Source organism: Phlebotomus papatasi, chromosome 2 (assembly GCF_024763615.1).
Source record: "Phlebotomus papatasi isolate M1 chromosome 2, Ppap_2.1, whole genome shotgun sequence".
In the NCBI taxonomy this organism is placed as follows: Eukaryota; Metazoa; Arthropoda; class Insecta; order Diptera; family Psychodidae; genus Phlebotomus; species Phlebotomus papatasi.
In genome coordinates, this window is record NC_077223.1 from 86,025,526 (window position 1) to 86,045,619 (window position 20,094).

At 33.8% G+C, this 20,094-nt stretch overlaps 1 long non-coding RNA gene across 1 annotated transcript in view; it reads left to right on the plus strand.

The window, feature by feature from the left end:
* The window catches only part of LOC129804849 (uncharacterized), a 64,371-nt gene that overhangs the window by 15,073 nt on the left and 29,204 nt on the right, over positions 1–20,094 (plus strand). The window contains exon 2 of the long non-coding RNA XR_008752025.1: positions 15,015–15,068. This is a non-coding gene — a long non-coding RNA (uncharacterized LOC129804849). The remainder of the gene's footprint in view (positions 1–15,014; positions 15,069–20,094) is intronic.

Genomic DNA, 20,094 nt, shown 5'->3' on the forward strand with positions numbered 1-20,094 from the left:
TTTTGAGATATCAACAAGGTAATTTATAATAAAAAATTATTATATTTACTTTACTTAAGTTAAGTCAGCTATCTTCGTCATCCACTAGTTGGTGAGGGCTTTTAAATGATTTTATCTCATTTAATTAAGAAGACCGTATTAGAGAGTTAATAATCTAAAATACTTTCTTATTCAGAGTAAAAGCGGAATTTTCCTTCTATTCTCGCTAAAATAGTTCAACAGAGGTGTTTATTGTTTTGTCTTCTATTTTATTGTTTCTCTCCTTTGGTTCTTATGGAAAGTGTCAGAATTCAGAATGACATGAAGGAGGGATGTGAAAGACGGTTGGCAATAAACCGAGATGAAATGACACGCACAAATGAAGATGATACTTGTCTTATTGTTCCCCAAGTAATTCCGAATGGTGACAGTATCTTATTTTGTTGGTGAATGACACACAAATTCTCCTTTTCTCTCTCAAATTTGAATTTTATGGGAAAATTTGGATCATGTGAGATAAAAATAAATCATTCAACCTACGCATTTCCATTGGAGATGAGAATAATCAAAACACCCTATTTTCAAGTTAACTTGTTGGCCCCCAAAAAACAGTTTTCTGTGTCACTTCCCCTTGACATTGACATTAATTTCAGTTTTCGCCGATCAATTCTTGGATACGCACTTGAAATTTGTCCCTCTCACTTTCATCATCAGCTTCTTGGCCCATTTTCCTCAAACTGGAATCCCCTTCTCCTAGGTCTCTCCCCAAAGTCAAATTTCGAAGGCTGGCATGGATTTCTTGGTGTATAGAAAAAGGCCAATGTTGACGGCATCAACCCATAAAATCTGCTCGACCTACCCCTCTCGGCAATCAACAGAGAAAATGCCTAGGAAAACACATAAATACATACATTTTCCTCCTACTCACATATATAGTATTTATTCAGCTCCAGAGGGGATGTTTTAATATGCTTGAAAAAAAATACATTTAGGCCAACCGTGGGTAGGATATGCAATAAATTTTCGTCCCGAAAATAAGCCAATTTTAATTCAAGGCAAGATTTCTCAAAATTTTCCTCCCCCAAATGGTGGCGCACAAAAGCCTTCAACGGTTGAAACTTTAATCCTCCTTTCACAGGACGCCAACCATATTTGTTCACCCATCTCCGGTTCCTCTGGACTAAAGAACCTTCCATTCCATGGCTACACGAATGAGGAAAATGAGACGGGAAATTGCGTACGGAAATTTTCTCTCTGTTTTCTCAACTTTTCTGTTTGTTGTCACTTAAGTGGTGGATGTATTTCAGCCAAATCAGCCACCAGAGCAAATTAAAAGCTCTTTTGGAATCTTTCTCGAGTTGCACAATGTCTCAGATGTTGAGCCCCAAGCAAGAGGGGACTTTTAGTAAATGTAAACATGACTGAATAGATATTTTGTCCAAATCTATCATTATATAATATCTTCAGAGCTTTTGAAGGATAAAAATTGGACTGCCCGAAGCGATCTTTAGCGCAAAACTATAGGCAGAAAGTTAAATAAATTATTGAATACACAATTTTAATTTAAAGAAAATAGATTTAAAGTATAAAGCTTCTTATTTGGTTCACGACCGGTAAAAATCGATTTATGGTTGTGATGATTACAAGACTAGTCTAAAAAATACAAATTTTCCAAAATCGATTTATAAAAATCCCCTCTAGAGCTGTACGAAGCTCGATCTTGAAATACAATTAGAAAGAAAAATTTCTGAAAATTGTCGTTTATAGAAAAATGTCCGAGATAAAGGGAAAACGGAAGCAGTAATAAACACGGGGTAGTTGTAAACACTGGATTTTTTTAAAAATTAAATATTAGACTTCAGAGAATGAGACCTGTATGAATTCATAGATACTACAGAGATCACAGGGATTATTGACCACTGAAGAAATGTTGGTCATAGTCCAAATAGTTTAGAAATAAAAATCAGTGTTCGGTGCTACCCCATGTTCGGTGGTGCCTCAGTTTCTCCTAGTGTAGACATAAATATGAGTGTTCCGTGCTACTCCATATTTACTACTTCCTTAGACTTCCCTACTTTTGTAGCAGTGTTCAAACTTTGGGAGGTATTCCCTTTAAGACCTCTGTTTACTATCTCTAACTGTTTGACCTGTAGCTCCGTTTACAATCACAGAAAAAAAGTATTTCGCAAAATTGTTCATAAATGTTTGTTAATTCCTATATGGGGGACTTACGAAATGCTCGTAAATCGTATAACCCACAAACAAGTTTGTAAAGGTTTGTACTTTTACCAAAATTTGTTCGTAACATGATCACTTAACGAACAATATTCGTTCTTTTGCGAACATTTGTTCATTTATTTTTGTTTGTCTGGCAAAATTTAAGGAATATGTGACAAAATTTTACACCTTTCAGTATGTTGGCGAACATTTACGAACAAATTTTTGTAGAAGAATAAATAATGTTCGTCAATGGATTATGTTATGGACAAAGTGTGAAAAAGTACAAATTTTCCTACCATTTTAGTGGGTTATACGATTTTCGAGCATTTCCTAAGGGCTTTGACAGACCTAAGGATTAGCCGAGAGACAGCTCAGCAGTGAGTGAGAATTCAGAAACAGTTACAAACAATTTTACGAAATATTTCTTTTCAAACTTTCAAAAACAAGCTATTATTGGGGATATTAGAATCATATTTGGAATTTCGGACACATTAAAAAAAATGTCAAGCTTAAATGTATTCTTAAGCTGAATATCAATTTAATTTTATTTTTTAAAAAATTAAAAAAAAATATTTTTTTTTCTATAAAAAAATTAAAGTGAATAATAAAAAAATAAATAAATCTTGTTAAATAAAACAGCACATTCGTAAAAGTCGGACATAAAACTTTAAATGAATTCAAAATAATAAAAAAAAAATAAGAGTAATTTTTTTTCGAATTTCAATTATATTACTCCTGAGTTGTATTTTGGGCAATGTTTTGAGTGATATATGAATCGATTCAAATTTTATATAAACTGTTAAACCGGTAATAGTCCAGTTGTGAACCTATATGTAATTTTTCTCAGAAAAACAATTCTATTATCCTTAAAACTATTTTAAGGGATCTTTTGAGTGATTTATGAATCGGTTCAAATCGGTTGAGAACCAGTAAACGGTAAATGATGCGAAAGTACTTTTGAGGTATAGATTCTAAAGCAGTCTTCAGCCCAGTGCCCAAAGGCTTCAAAATCTTAAATAGCAAGCAATTCTATAGATTTTTCAGAATCTAATGAATCATTTGTCTTTAATATCCAATCCCAAGTCAAAATTTTACCAAAAATCTTGACTGATAAGGAATTAGGGAAATCTTAAGCCATATGGCTAAACCTTAGGTCTGAAGCCCGTATAAGTCACAAGTTTGCCAAGGGGTCGCTTTGCCACCCCTTTTCATTAATATTAATCTAGAATAGCTAGAAGAATGTGGTGAATAAAGAAATGAATATTCTACTTATCCATTTCGTTTTTGTATATTTTTAAATATCAGAATTTCTTAATTTATTAATTATTTCTTTCAACTTGTGTCTTATGCTATATAAATCCTGGGGTTTTAAACTCGCAACTGATTAATCAATCTTTGGAACTAAGCAGCTTTATAGAATAAAGATAGAACAAGTCACGACAAAGATGAATGCAAAAAAAAGAAATGGCAAAAAATAAAATGAAAGTGCAGCAAATTTTATTTTGATTGAATTATCATCGCAATGCGGAGTATTATAAAATTATGCACAATGAATGTAACCCAGCAAAAAGTTTAATTCATCCATTTGTGCTGATGGTATCACAAAGTGAAGTGCATTCACACCAATTCGAATTAAAAATTAGCTGAATTACAATCATTGGCAACTTGAGGCGGTATAAAATCAGCAATTTGTCTCGTAATCGATGAAATCTCTCTTTCTCTACATTGCTTAATATTTTTCTTCTCGACCGATAGTGAAGTTGATTTTTCCCTGACCTCACCATTAATGTGGTGTTATCAGCAAAAGAAAATCAATCCGCATCCTGCACAATTGCAAACGATTCTGGGCCAGCAACAATAGTTGCACAATGTTCAAATGTGCTGAAAATTGCACTATTAGCTGGCAAACTTAATTAAACGGGTCACACCATTTGCACGAAGAAATAAAGTAAAAACAAAAATAATAATCGTGAAACTTCCTCCAAAGTTCTTTCTCTATCACGGTCAAAAGACTGAATTGGATCCGGATGCGAAAAACATCGTGTTTATCTCTTATCGCTGAACTTGTGGGTGGTGGACGTAAACGTGAGGAGACCAAAAATAGACTTGTTTTCCAGTGAAAATTTCATATATTCTGAAGATACTGGCAGTATCGTCACGTATGGCACACGATTTTGCACTGTAGATTTACTTTTATCTCAACATGACGCTTTCATGAGCAATTTCATCAATTTCTAATGCCTTTTACGATGGTTTTCAATCTTCTTGGAAACAAAGAGACTTTCAGCGATTTTTTTTAATGGTGTCTGATAAAGCTCAGACGAAGAAGATTTGAAAGGAATTTGGAATTTATTTTCAATGTTTAACTGCGGATTTTTTCTTTCAAGACGCGAAGGTACAAGGTAATTTTTACAAACCAACTGATGTGTCATTAAATAAATTAAAGAAAATAGTAAGAGGAATTATTCAAAAATCTTTCTTAATATTATGAGGCATCTGTTAAAAATTCCTAGAATATTTTACGATAGAATATTTTCAGATAATATTTTAGAACATATTTAGATAAATTCTGTGTTAAACTTACAATTTAAGTAAATCTTTGAATTTGTCATCTTTTTTGGAAGCTTAGATCGAATGTGAAAATTTGTCCGAACGTCAAATGTTTGCAAAAACCACCACAATTGATACATTCAAAGCTTTAGTACACTGCACTTCGAGGAATCCGAAAAAGTTAAAATAACATTCCGGAAATGTTAATTTTACCTTGCAGTATTGACCCAAAATCGGTGTAAATATTACCCGTTTTAGGTGTATTTGGAGTTAAAGTTACCATTTTTCAAGTTAATTTTACCCTTAAAAAGGTGTAAAATTAACATTAAAAAATGTTGATATATTTTTGCACCTAAAAAGTGTTAAAGTTCTGAGGAAAAAAAGTTAATCGCACCCTCGTTTTTTCTCAATGTACAGAACTAAAACCTTTAACTTACGAACAAAATCGAATATTTAAAACAAAACATTGTCCAAAATACCTTAAGGGCAAACTTAGTTTCGGAAAAAATTATCGGGTTTGAACCGATTCATAACCATTTGAAATCGGTTCGGACTTGTCGAGAATTCCAAAACCTTTCCAAAGAGCCCAAAGATGATATCATTGGGTTGAAAGATGCGCTTGTTAGAGCCTGTTTAACCTTTGACCTTTAAAAATCGTTAATAGGAATAATTCAACGGTATTTTCGTATAAGGACGAAATATCCGCCTGGATGATTTCCAAATCGTATCTAAAAATGAAAAAAAATCACATAGAGGAAGTGTGCCACATTTCGGCCAGCTTCTAATTTCGGCAACTTTGAGTGTAATTTCGGCCATGAAAATAAATTAATTAAAATTATGTATGTAATTTTCGAATAGTCAATGAATTCATTTTGCTTTAAAATATTTATTCATTTTAGGATGTATTAACATAAAACCGTTAAATTTTAGGTATAATTTGAATTTAAATTGCGTTGCAAATTGCGTTGTGTGGACAGAGTCTTACAAGAAATGTGACAGATCTGTTGTGTTTCTAGCAGCATTACGATTTCTGGTGAAGTGCAAGAGGTTTTCCTTCGGTATTTTTCATAAAAATTGATTAGTTTTATTAAAAATTGTTTCTGTTTATGTTAATAGTGAATCAATCTTTAAATTTCTGGTGAAATTTCCCAGCTGAAATCTGTATTTCGCGAAAAAAAGTATATACTTTGTGAGCGTCTCTCCGGTGAGGCAGTGTTGCCTATTCTGGCAACATCTTTTGCTTTTCTAAATTTCTTATTCATTTTGTGTTTTTTTTTCAATTTCTGAGTTCTACAATGTCCAGAGAAAAAAACCATCGCTTCTATGAAAAAGATGATGTGGAAAAGGCAGGAAGGGCAAATTGCTACGGGAATGTGTGCGTAAATTCGAAATGCTACTCTTCAGATCCTCAGGACAAATTACACGGAAGATCTCAGGACTTGTGGGTCACATAAACGTATTAAACTAAACATTAAACTCGTTCCGTATGACCTTTTGAAATTTTATATCCGTTGTGTCACAAAAGGTGGTCACAAACAAGGTGGCCGATATTTCACTCAAAGTGGCCGGAATACTACCCAAAGCAATGTCCATATTATTATTAATTTTTCAATATTTTAGCAAGTGATTTAAAGAAAACAAAGATGATAAACTAGTCTTCAAGGTTCCACACAACCCTCCCGAAAAGGAAGTAACAAAAAATATCAATATGAATTAAAAATATTGCATTTCAAACTTAGGACTTCGGTGCTTATATGCAACTATGCCGAAATTTGGCACACTTACCCTAACTTACCCTTTCTTTTGGAAGTCATAGCTACTTGAAATATCGTTGTAGTTCAGTTGCCAAAATTTTGATTGTACTAAAGCAAGGTTCACATTGAAGTTTCACATTACCATCGGTCGTGAGTCATTTGAGGGTGGTTGCGGGGATATGGAAGTTTCTACCTTATTCCCAGAATCGTAACAATATTTACTGCCACTGATCCAAAAATCCGAGACAGATCACTTAAATATAAAGTAATCTTGTGTGTATTTAGAACAAGAAAACGTGATATAATGTAAGCTACCAACTCGAATTAAAAAAAAAACAGCATTACAAGAAGCTGGATAAAATGGTAACAGTAAAGCTGAAAGGGAAAGTGTCACTCCTGGAAAAATATTTATTTTAAAAATATCGTTGATGCGGGTGACTTTTCCTCCCTTATTATTTTTAGCTTTTCTTTAATTTTTGCACTTTAGGATGGTCTTTACCTATCGGACATGATGGTAGACAGAAGAACATCCTTAAAGCAGGAAAAGCAGGATGCAAAGGACAACTTCATCTATCTATACTGTAAAATGATACAATAAATTGTAAAAAAACACTGCAGATTTTGAGAAGGAAGTGTCAAATGTGTTCTGTTCTATCTCATCTTTTCCTATAATATCTCAACCCCTAGCCTAAGCTCCATTATTTATTTATGTCACATTTTGAAATTGTTGAAATTCCTAATTTGTAATTCAACAATGGTTTTCCAAATATTCCATTAAACTTTCCCCTGATTTTCTTTCTCAGAGATACATCTATGTCAAAGAAAAACCAGAACCCCAGAGAGCACAATTGGGAAATTATGCTCTGTAATCTTATTTGAAAATTTTCTACATCACTCTCATGCGTCAGGCGTCTTTTTTTTGCCATATAAGAGTGTCGCCCCTTTTACCATCAGTTCGTGGGTGGAAAAGCCTGGCATGTAGTCAAAGAATCTAAAAAAAAAATAGCAAAAAAAAATTAAGCGGATAAAGTTTTCTTAACAAAATCAACTAATTCTGTGGACTGAGTAAAACTTTCTACATGGGGCAATTTTCGGATGGAGGCATGCCCAAATCACTCCCTTTAAATGCATTGAGCGTGAAATCAATCTTGACTTTCGATTTAAAAGTTATTTTTTGCTCTTTCAACCGAACAAAATTGTCTGACAAAGGACTTGGAAGGATGATGAAGCACTTCAACCCCACCAAAAACACTTTATATATATTTATTAATTTTCCAGCTATGGATGGCCAAATGTCATTTATCATCTTTTTACTTTTTCCCTGTCATTCACCCATTTCTGAATTATATTTGACCGGGACAAAAAAGGGGGTTCCCCAGTATTAAGCTTGTTTTCTCCGGTTCGAGATGAAAGGTTTCCATCACTTAGGTGTGATTTTGTCATAATTCACAGCTATTGTGAACCTTCAATGATAAAAATGATAAAATCGTTCTGTAGGGGAATTCTGTAACACTATGACAATGTCGTATGACAAATTTTCGTGGTAAATTCGAGAACAGGATAATATTAAAGCCCAGTGAGCATTCAATGGCTGTTGCAATGAGCTCTATGAGGGTTTTAGTAACTGATATGAATTTAATTTTCGATTAATTTATCCGTATTTTCCACATAAAATTCATAAAAATTTGTCATATGACATTGTCATACTGTTACAGAATTCCCCTACTGATCAACCGTCTGACTGTAAAACGCCATAATTCTGGACAAGAAAGAGGTACCTCAAGTCCTTTTTTTCAAAAACCTTTTCAAATTGATCAAACGGAACTTCATACAAAAACTTTTTAAAAAAAACTAGAACCTGGGGTAAAATATGTCAGCCAGAAATTTTCAAACTTGAATATCTTCCAACACATAAGAGTCGGAGGAATCAAATTTTTACCAAATAATCAAGGGTTCTTTTATAATATTGTTTTCCGTAGATACATCAATTCATGGTGTCAACCAAAATCCTGAAAGCCAAAATTCCGAAGAGACAAAATCCGTAATGGGTCGAAACCCTGAAAGCCAAAAACCTGAACGGGTAGAAATTTGGAAAGACTAAAAATCCCGGAGAACTAAATCCGGAATAGATCGTGATCCCGAATAGAGCCAAATTCTAAAATGATCGTTATCCCGATGAGATACAAACCCAAATGATATTTGTGCGATATCCTAAGAGATACAGAAACCTCGTGGGAATAACTACGACACTTTTAAGTAGATTTTCAAGATTTTGGCTTTCGGGATTTTGGCTATTTGCGAATTCAACCCATTTGAGATTTTGGCTTTCAGGATTTTCAAAATCGGGATTTTGCCTCTTTCGAAATGATAGCCTTTTTGAGATTTCGGCGTTCGGGATTTTGGCTTTCTGAATTGTGGCTTTTCAGGATTTTGGCTTCTCGAATTTTGACTTTTGAGATGTTTACTATTCGCGACTTCGGCCCATTTCAGATTTTTTGCTTTTCGGAATTTTGACATTCGGGATTTTGTCCTTTTCGAATTTTTAATCTTTTCGAGATTTTCGGGATTTTGACAGAGATCAATCAATTCTGACCAGAAATACATTTTAAAATTAATAGGTAGATTAGTGACTATTTCCAGATTAATTTATAGTTATTAAAGTCGTATCCGTTGACCGTTTTAAGTTTATTAAAAATTGGAAAGAAAGACCAACATTATAGTGAAATTTTATGATGCTAAAAAACTGAATATCGCCGGGCAGATGAAATCAACACAGACAGAAATACAATTTTTTTCCAAAGCTTTCGGCTCTCAATCCAAAGACTTTTTCCATATTTAACTAAAAGTCTGTTGTAAAAAATTATTACTATGGAGTAAAATTATTAGAATTAGAAGACAAGGGATAAGCATCTTTGAAATACACTGATTTAGTCTTCTTGTTTTACTGAGTACATCTAGATCTGGAACTATTGTTTTTTTTTCAAATTCTCTGTATTTTCTTTTACCCCTTCTTGTTGTACCCCCGAATTAATTTCTACACTCAGAAAAAAAGAGGCTACGATTAACTTTTTTTCGTCATAACTTTAACACTTTTCGGGTGCAAAAATATTTCTACATTTTTTAATACAGTAGAGTCTCGCTATAGTCCATATTTGGTTTCAAATTTGACACTTGGGTCGCACTATAGTCCACGTCATTTTTTAAAATTATCAACGATTTTTAGTATTGAAATTGCTCGACGGCTTCCACTTTCTTTGCGATTGTGGTACTTGTCCTTGCTCTCTTCATTGTGGATCACAATTATCACAACTACTTAATAAAGTTTGCCAAAAATATTAAAATAATTATGCATGTCGCATACTAAAAAACATAACCTAACTTAAAATCAGTGTTTTGAAATCAACGGTCGATAAATTGTGGACTATAGAGCGATGGCCTATAGCGAGACTCTACTGTATTAATTTTACACCTTTTGAGGATAAAATCAACATAAAAAAGGGTAACTTTAACCCATAATACACCTAAAAAGGGTTATATTTACACCTATTTCGAATCAATACTGCAGGGTAAAATTAACATTTACGGAATGTTATTTTGACTTTTTTGGAGTTCTTCAGTGTAGGATTTCTGTTGTTATTGTTTAACACGTTTAAAATCTTAAATATGTGCAACCACGAGGTACTTGCTCAACAAACTGACAAACTGAACAAGAGAATCACAGTTCTCTTATGTGAAAACAAGTTTATCACTAGCTTTGTCAAAACTGGTCCCCACAGAATTCGCGACACTCCCTTCCCAGAGGGAGAAAAGTACTTTCCCAGTGATTTTTCGCAACAACAGACTGGAAAGCCGGTGTTAATGAGAAAATAGCGTGGGTGTCCGAAAATTGCGTGTCTCATCCCTTTTATGACCTCTTTTGCCCTACGATGTTCCGTTCACCAGGGCTCTCACTAGCTCTTCTCTCCTGTAAATCAAGAGTGGCACAAGAGGCCATCGTCAGTGGCCATGAAGTGGCGACAGAGTGGGAAAAGCGATAGAGAAAATGCGAACACCCTGAAATTATGTGGAGTTTTCCAACCTAAAGTCTTTGGGGGGTGAGGAGAGCTGTTTATGTTGGGCGCTTCTCTGGGAGTCCCCAGCAAACAACCAGGCGCCAAAGCAAAGTCCCCTCCTCCCACATATTATTTGGACGCATCACACGTCGCAAAAATCTCTCAACACCACGGTTTTGCCGATGAAAATAGACCAACAGCCACTCGAAAGTGGGAAATGATTTTCTCCCACATTCAATAGAGGGTTTGCAATTTCCTAGTATTTTTGCATCACTACAAAATTTCATTAAGAAAGCATTGAACTTGGATTTCTTAATTTAGACCTAAGGCCAGAGGTAAGGTTTTGAGATTTATTTCTAATTTGATAACGCAAAAGGTGACTTATGAAAACCGTTGATAGTTACAAACTGTTTAAACTTCAAAATCAATTCTTTCTTAAAAGGATGGAACCAGTCTCAATAATTTAACAAAGCGTTCATTGCGAAAACAACTTTTTTAAAAGAATCGGAATTTGTATTTATTTTCTTAAATAGCAGCTTAAGATATTTCATTTCAAAGTTTAACCGTTTAAGAACGATTGTGTCACAGGTGACTCAAAAATGAAAATTTTTCTAAGATCTTCTATAATTGTATTTTGCACTAAAAAGTTAGAAAAAATGATTTTTTCTGACCCTCAATTTTTGACCTTCTCGTCCTTAAAAGGTTAAGCTACCATGTTTAATTTACAAATCGCTCCTTGGAAATTACAAGGGGCCAACTCACTTTTTGGCAATTTTGAGGTTTTAATGCACTCAGACAGAGAATTTAATAAAATTTCAGATGACATGAGTCAATAAATTTCGTTATTAGAAAAGTTTTTCAAAATTTTCCTCTTTATGATTGCTTGCGCGGTTTTGTTTGAAGTCAAGGGGCACAAAATAGATTTATCGTTCAAATTTTTGTGAAACAAGGGACTAACTCAAGCAAGTTGATCTTTTGTCATTCTAATTTCATGAAAATTTGCGCATGATTTAGAATGACAAAGAGCTAACTCATAAAAAAAACATATTTCGAAAGGTAAAAATATGTATGTTTCGATATTTATAATAATGCTCATACAAACAGAAAAGAATTAAATTGTTTTCATTAATATACTTAATTGAGAGAATTATTTATACAAAGTTGAATCTTTCATGCTGTCTCCTGAAAAATGTCTCAGATTGAGTTGGCCTCTTGTAATTTCCAAGGAGCGAAATATAGAACGGCAATGGATTCTTATCTGCCAACAATTAGCCACGCTCCTATGCATTATTAGTTTTCGATAAAAAAAAATCAAAGTCAAACATTATATTTCCTGATATTAACTACAGGTCCTTATCGCAGATATAGATTCCGGTTTACACATTAAGTACTTTATTAAGTACTTATTAAGTTCTTAACTCAGTGGCTTAATTTTAAAGAGTTGTAAAATATCCAACTACTTAAAAAATATATGAAAATGAGACAAACGTTGTTAGCGCTTTTAAGATGTCATGGCTCAGCCTTGACACTAAGTACTTAATTAAGGCCCTTGTTATAGTCCTTGATTAAGTAGTTTGTATTAAGAACATGAAAAGTATCTTCACTAATGACTTAAATAATGACTTTTAAATAATAACTTTTTAAGTAGTCACTCTTCGGCTATATAAAACACCTTTTTTAACCCAGATTTTATTTATTTACTTATTTTTTTATTTTTCAAAAAAGAAAAATAAAAAAAACACTTGATTTCTTGGGTTTCTTGACATAATGCGGTCGTTGCTTTCAGCCCTGTAATTTAGTCCGGTCGTATGTTCCTTCGCTGGCACTAACTGCTACACTACGAGCTACCCAAATCCCAAAGAAGTTTTTCAGATGTATCTAAATCTAAAACAAATGAAAAAAAAACAACAAGAAAAAATGTTTAAAAGAGAGTTATATTAAATGTTTAGTACAATTTTGATTGCAGAAATACAAATTTAAATAATTAATCAATTATCACTTATGGACGTAATATTTCGGTCAATAAGTCCGCATACTGACTCATAGATGGAACCACTATCAAAATACTTGAATATATCTCGAATAAGCCATCTTTAAAATGGTATGTGTCAAAATTTGACAGCAGTCGGGCCATTGATTCTCAATTTACAGCTGTTAGAAGTTAGAATCAATCAACCTAAGTGTTTTTTTAAATGGAAAATTCTGAGTTTCGTTACTTGATTAAGCATTATTATTTACGTAAGAAAACGATAACCCAAAACCAAGGGGGAGATATTAGGGTGAAAATGTGTACACCACTTCCATACACTTCTACAATTTGCATGGAATAGCCCTGTGCACTTCCAAAATTTCGCAACACTCTCGAAAATGCTGCAATACTTCCAGCACTTCCTGCACTTCTTACACTTACTAATCAATAATTTATTTAATCTTATGAGAAATCTAATTAAGCAAATATTAAAAAATATCTGAAGAATTTTATTATTCCGCAAATTTCTAACTCGATTTTCGTTTTACCCTCAATTTCGAGGTTAAAAACAATCTGAGTGAAAAGTTGCACATGGATAAAATTCTCTATCAAACCCACAAAACATATTGTTAGGGACAGTCCTAGTTTTGTGAGACATTTTTGATTAAATTTGATAAAAAGTTCAATTTTTCCATGTTTTCTGACATATATCAGACTACAGCGCCCCTAGTGTCAGTTTCACGAACTCCATCTGTACAAAGAATTATCAGGCATGTAAAGGAGAACAAATGTTCCCATATTAAGAAATAAATCGATTCAGCAGAATCGGAGATAGGAAAAAGGCTCATAATTTTGTCCAGTTTCTTATTTTGGACACTTTGAGGATAAAATTAGACACTAAAAATAAATTGATTAAAATGATGGATTTTTATTCCAATATTTGATGAATAATGAATTCTATCTAAATATTTGTTCTTTTTGGAAGATTTTGACACTAAATACGTTAAATTTTGATAAGATTTGAGTTGAAATTGCTTTGTTGAAAATTCAGTGTGAGCAATTGCTTACGAGAAATATGACAGAACTTTGTGTTAACTTCAGTCTTATTTAGCTGTGGTGAAGTACTAACAATGTTTCTTCGGTTTTTTTGAGTGATATTATTAAATATTCAATGAATATTGTGTTAATTCACGTTAATGGTGTTTTGTACATTTGACCTGAAGTGAGATTTGCCTTCTGAATCATGTTTTTCGTGTGAAAAATGGGAAATTTTTTTGAGACATTTACCAGTGAGGTGATGGTTCTTATTTTGGACAGGTGTTTTTCTCACGAAATTTCATGAAGTTTTAGCTTTTGTGATGATTAAGTTGGACAAATGCCTGGAGAAACAACGGAGCATGATCTCTACGAACGAGATGTAGCGAGAAATGCCTTGAAAGGCTCCCGGAAAGATCGAGGAATGCGCGAATCCACACGTACTTGGAGTACCGAAGTCAACGCACTTTAATGAATGTTATGAAAAGTTTCCAGGCTTCTTGTGACATTCTACGTTTCCCTTACATGAACAGAAGGAGGACTTCGTTAGATTAGTTCATGAAATGAAGAACAATGGGCATCCTATTGAGGCGGATTAGCTGTCCAAATATACAGCCAAGTTGTCCAAATTAACAACCAAGTTGTCCAAAATTCGAGTCAAATTCACCTCCACAAATCAATTCATTTTTAAACGTATTAAGACTAATTTTAGTAAAAACAAAGACAATAAATCCTTGCCAAGTTTCTAAACAACCCTTCTGAAAAGAGAGTAACAATAAAGTCCAATTAGTATTGAAAATATGGCACTCCTAACTTGAAACATCGATGCTTATAAGCAGACTGTCCAAAATTATGAACCCTTACCCTATAGGCACCCAAGTATCAAAAAACGGCAAAAACGGTTTTGCCTAGATTCCAGGCGCAAAAACATATTGAAATCAAAATCATAAGTATTTTCGTAAATCATTTGAGCCTAGCAATAGAAAAAATAGCATGAGAACCCGGGGACAAAATCACTGTTGCACAGTGTAATGTTCCACTCTTTTCCACCGCGTTACTACTTCCACCCTTAAAACGTCTTAATTAACGTCTGTAAGAGAAATTAATAGTACAGTTTCTTTTTGCTCACTGTTTATCGAATTTTCGTTTTATTTCTTCATTTTTCTTATATTATTTTCACCTAGTGCCACCGAGTATTAGATAAGGTAATACGGTAATGGAAAATTTGCGTAAGAATTGCAATGAAAATGCGTAAATTAACGAAATACGGTGAAAATTTTACTGTCAACGTGATTCTGGCCTGCAACTGAAAGCTAAGAAAATTCTTTGAAACATGATTAAACGGAAGTTATGAGGTTCAAACGTTCTGAATTCCGACACATATACCCCAAATTAAAAATGATTTCTTTGAGAAGAATTTACAAGGCTTTATATAGGTTTTCTATTCTTTTACAGGTTTTAATGCAATCATCGAAAGGCAAGATTCTGGATGAGTTGCTGTGTAAATATGTAAGTCAAAGTATCTAAATTTCAGAATTCTCTTACAGGTTTAATTTCACTACGAAAAAAAATTCGATATTTAATAATAGTAGATGAGTTAGATAGTAGATAAAATAGTAAATAGTAAATAGCTCAAGGTATTTCACAACTGATACTTTTTTCCGAAAACCAATTAAGACATGCTTTTTATTTAGGATGCAGTAAAGTAGGTTTCATCATTCATTCATTTTTAAACTTCAAACTCAAACATCTCAGTTCGTTTTTGTGAATTTTCAGCAAATTCATCGTTTCTGAAATTCCCTAAGCTTTGCCTTTCAAATAAATCTTCCCATTAATTAGGATATTGAATGGTTGAAGACCTATTTCAGTTCGAAGTTTCTATGTGCGATAGTTACTAATATACAATAGGAAATAATGGTTTCCCATTACATGTTCCTCTCAGTTTATCTATAGAATACTTCAAGCATCGTTAAAAGATTGAAGCTTCAATAACAAAGTTGTTTTTTCTTCCTGTGAATAGCTAAAATAAAGGAAATGTTCAGCCTCATTAAAGGCCAAAAAGGGCTAAGTTTTTCGCAAGTGACTGAGGCAGATAATAAAATCGATTGGTTCTTCTGTGCCTCTTTTTTTTTTTGTTACTAAGAAAAGCCCCAATTTTTGGAGCAACAGTTATGTTCGAAAGCAAAAATTCAATATCGCCATAAATTTCATGTCACAGAGAATTTATCACCCTCCAAGTGGCATGAAACGCCCCCGTAAAGTGCTTTGAGGAAGAAAATAGAGAAGAAAAAAATAGGAGAAACATGAAAGCTTGTCCTGATAGTTGTCATTGTAAACAGGGTCTCACGTCGTCATTCTTGTACAACGAGCAACATGATGCCCTGACTTCGTAGTGACGCCTATCAAGTCTGGAGCTTAAGCGTTTTCCCATTGCGACACAAAAAGCTCTGCCCCGAGCAGATAAAGCTCTCAATGTTTGGAAAATTATTCAATGGTGCGAAAGGCGATTTTAGAAAAAATTTTGAATGAAAATTTTGCAATTTGTTGATGGAATAATTCCTCTAAAGCTTTCTAGAGAGTACCATTTTGGTATGTAATTTTGATATTTCAAACAGTATAATTTTACATTCTTAAAATGGAATGGCTTCATGGCTTTGATAACAAAAGGGCCAAGTGCGCAAAATAGACCCAATACGCGGAATTATTTGCCATTGTTCATGATCTCACAGATGGAAAAGCGTGAAAAATTGCTCAGTTACTGAATTTTGTGCAGAATATATATCGTAATATATTTTTGGCGATATCTCTGCGTGAATTGAGAGGGACGGAAGAGGGATACATCCGGAATACTGAATTTTGTGCTTCTACGTTGTAAGTTTTTTCCTTCGGATTTTGGATTCGAGAGATGTGAGGAGGAGGAAAGCTTTCTATTTGCTTTTTGCAGGAGACACCCACGCAAACTTTCACACACTTGGGCGCCATTCGCCCCCATTCTGTGGGGAAAATTCACTTTAGCCCACAATGTTGTCTCCCTCCGTCCCTGGGTCTCAGTGTGTGGCATCATCGGCTTTTACGGGAGTTTGCGTGAAAAGTTCATTCTAGAACTTTCGGTGGATGCTTCAGCCAGAAGCTCCCTCTCACTTGCACCAGCATATCCAAATGCTCCAAGAAGAATTGAATGAGTTGGGGAGAGCTTTTAAACCAGTGGAATGGGGTGGAAAACAGTTCGCTGGCCCCGCAACAGTTTTCCCAATGTTCGATCTCACTCGCACAGATAATACAGGGATATTCACTAAAAAGCACTTAATTAAATAATTTGATTTCATTCATTGACTAGAAATAATGTACTTACTGCATTAAAACATGCTAAATACATTTGGTTGCGGCATTTAGCGGTGCTATCACACTAGAATATTTCACGTTTTAATTTTAAATTCAATTGAGCCAATTGAGCATTAAGATTTCTAGAATTTACTTGAAAATTCTCACAGTCAGGACACATTTTGCAAGAAATTTGCTCAATTTTAAATAGTACCGCGAGAATTTTTGTTTGTGAATGACTCCTGAAAATGTGTGATAGTACTTAAAATGTTTTATAAGTCATTTATCTGCTATTCAGAAGGATCCCCAAAGCGAGAAAAAAGATTTGTAGGCGAAGGGCTCATGCAGTGACTCTCATATAGTCTTATTGAAAATCTGGAAAAAAAATTATCAATAAAACAGTGTACTTATTTTATATTTTCGCCACAAATAATATTAATTACGAGTAAATAAATTTAATAAGAACAATTTTCTTCACAAGACTACTTTTGTAACTACAATAAAATTGAAATTAGTGAGCAATTTTAACATTTTAATTTGCTCAAATTTATTTGAGCAACCACATTTATGCTATTTTAACATATTTAAACAAGTTTTTATGGACCAAGTATTAGTTTTTATTAATAAGTAAGTGAAGATCTACCAATTCAATTGGTTTTTAGTGGAAAATAACGCATTGGAACAATTCATCTGAAAATTAAATTGAATTTACAAATTGGAAAAATCCTAGTGTCATAGCACAGTTGTGTTGAAAAAATAACCTTCCCGATTTCAGAACACAGCAAAAAGTATTTCGTAAAATTGTTCGAAATATTTGTGAATTCCTTCTGGGGACTTACGAAATAATCGTAAATCGTATAATCCACCAAAAAGTTTGTAAAAGTTTGTACTTTTTTTCACAAACATCGTTCGTAACATGATCCCTTGACGAGCATTGCTTGTTGTTTTACAAACCTTTGTTCTTACTTTTTTGTTTGTTTGGCAAAACTACGAACAAATGACAAAATTGTACGAAATTTTTTCAGTTACGATCATTTACGAACAAATGTTTGTAAAAGAACAAAAAACTTCTCATAAAGTGATGCTGTTACGAACGATGTTTGTGAAAAAAAGTACAAACTTTTACAAACTTTTTGGTATGTTTATACAATTTACGAGCCTTTCGTAAGTAACCAGTGAGAATTTACAAACATTTACGAATAATTTTACAAAATACATTTTTCTGTGAGCTCTTTCCGGTTGTATCGATTCGAAGGTATATCAAAGAGAACGTACCTAAAAACCCGTTGAAAATTCGAAAATTGAAATCGACTGGTTGTACTGTAAGCGACAAACCAACAATCCGTTCTAATATCTATAATAATTGGGTATGACCTGCTTATGCATCGACTGGTGTGAACTCCAGACTGTCGCGAGCTTCCGCACTACATCCTAACACTTTCACGACTCACTAAATACTCTCGTCCGTACTCACTGAGATCGTACGATCGACTAACTCTAACATAGTCGTCTTCTCCACCACCAGAGGCGCTGGCCTAGAAAGGAGACATTGCGTCTCGAATATTCGGGTTGCCTTAGCAGAGCATTTATCAGCATTTATTGCTATTAGGCGGGAAATTTGACTGCTGTAGTACGAAAGTGAACAAAGTAGCTAATTTACTACTTGGATAATTTCATGAAAAGGCCATTAAATATAATGAAATTGGTCCGCCATCCTGAAAAATCACCAAACTGTACAGAACTTTACTTTTCGCAGTAAGCGTTTACACACTGTTGTTGCTTTTGTATACGACTGAAGTGATAAGAATACCAAAAATTCGAAAACGAAGAATATCCAGCACTGAAGCGGAAAGTATGTGAACTTGATGTCAGGACTTCCGGTCGATTTTCAAATAGTTTTGGCTTAGCTTTGAAGTGGCTTTATCTTTTCGGAAATTATCACTGAACAAGGCCATACCCAATAACCGTCTTTTTCTTAATAACAATTTTGTAGAATTATCTAAGTAAGGGCCTTGACAGACCTGAGGATTAGCCGAGAGACGGCTTAGCGTAATTATATTAGAAATAATTGTCAAACTACATTTCCATCATTTTCCACTAAGTCGTCTCTCGGCTTAAGTCGTAAGTTTGTCTAGGGCATAAGGTGATAGAACTAAAATTCATCATCATCATTTTCAAAACAGCTTATCCCTATTGGGGTCGCGGTCCCATGACATTAAGGTTAACCAAAATTCTCATAATACGGTTCATTACCGATTAAAGATAATCAGGAATCTGAAAATTACACATGAGGTGAATATTTAATTAACAATTTTAAAAAATATGAAATGAATAGGCCTTGGTGGCAGTCAAAATCTCGAAAGATAAAATCTCGAACAACAAAATCCCTAAAGGACCAAAATCCTGATAGAGATGAAATCCCTTATGAATCAAGATTCCGAAAAGTCAAAATCCCGAAAGACAAAATCTCGAATAGTCAAGATTCTATTCTAAATTCCGTATAATTTCCCAAACCACAGAAAATTCCCCTTTGCTTCCAGCAAGCTCAGGTGCAATTATGAGAATAACTATGACACTTTTAAAATTTCCCGATTTTGGGTTTTGGAATTTTAACAAGGACGCAGACCATTAAAAACTAGAAAGACTAGAAGTTCGGCTGTATTCTTTAAAATCTAAATTTTATTTAAGATTTTGTAAATTTTAACAAAAGCAATTTCAATGGTTGTACAAATTGTGATTTTTTTAGGAATCGTTAGTGCGGCCCTAACGATTTTTTAAACATCTTAACGTGTAGACGCCTTAAGACGAAATTGTCAAAGATGATGTGTTCGAAGATGAGATGAACCTTTAACAAAATTATCAAAGATAATAGGATAAAAACGAAATGTGCTTAAGGCGAAATATAACCTTAGATTAATTTTTCAAGATGAAAGATATGTATATCACAAACGAAATTGTCAAAGATGAAATGACAAATACGAAATGTGCCTAAGACAAAATCGGTGGCAGCCAAAATCCCGAAAGCCTAAATCCCGAATGTTCAAAATCGTGAAAGAGATGAAATTATATGAAGGAAAATGTATAGAATAATTTCCCAATACACAGAAAACTTCCCTCTGCCTCCAGCAAGCGCAGGTGCAATCGTGGGAGTAGCTATGACACTTTTAAGAATTCGGGATTTTGGCGTTCGGGATTTTGGCTTTCGGAATTTTGG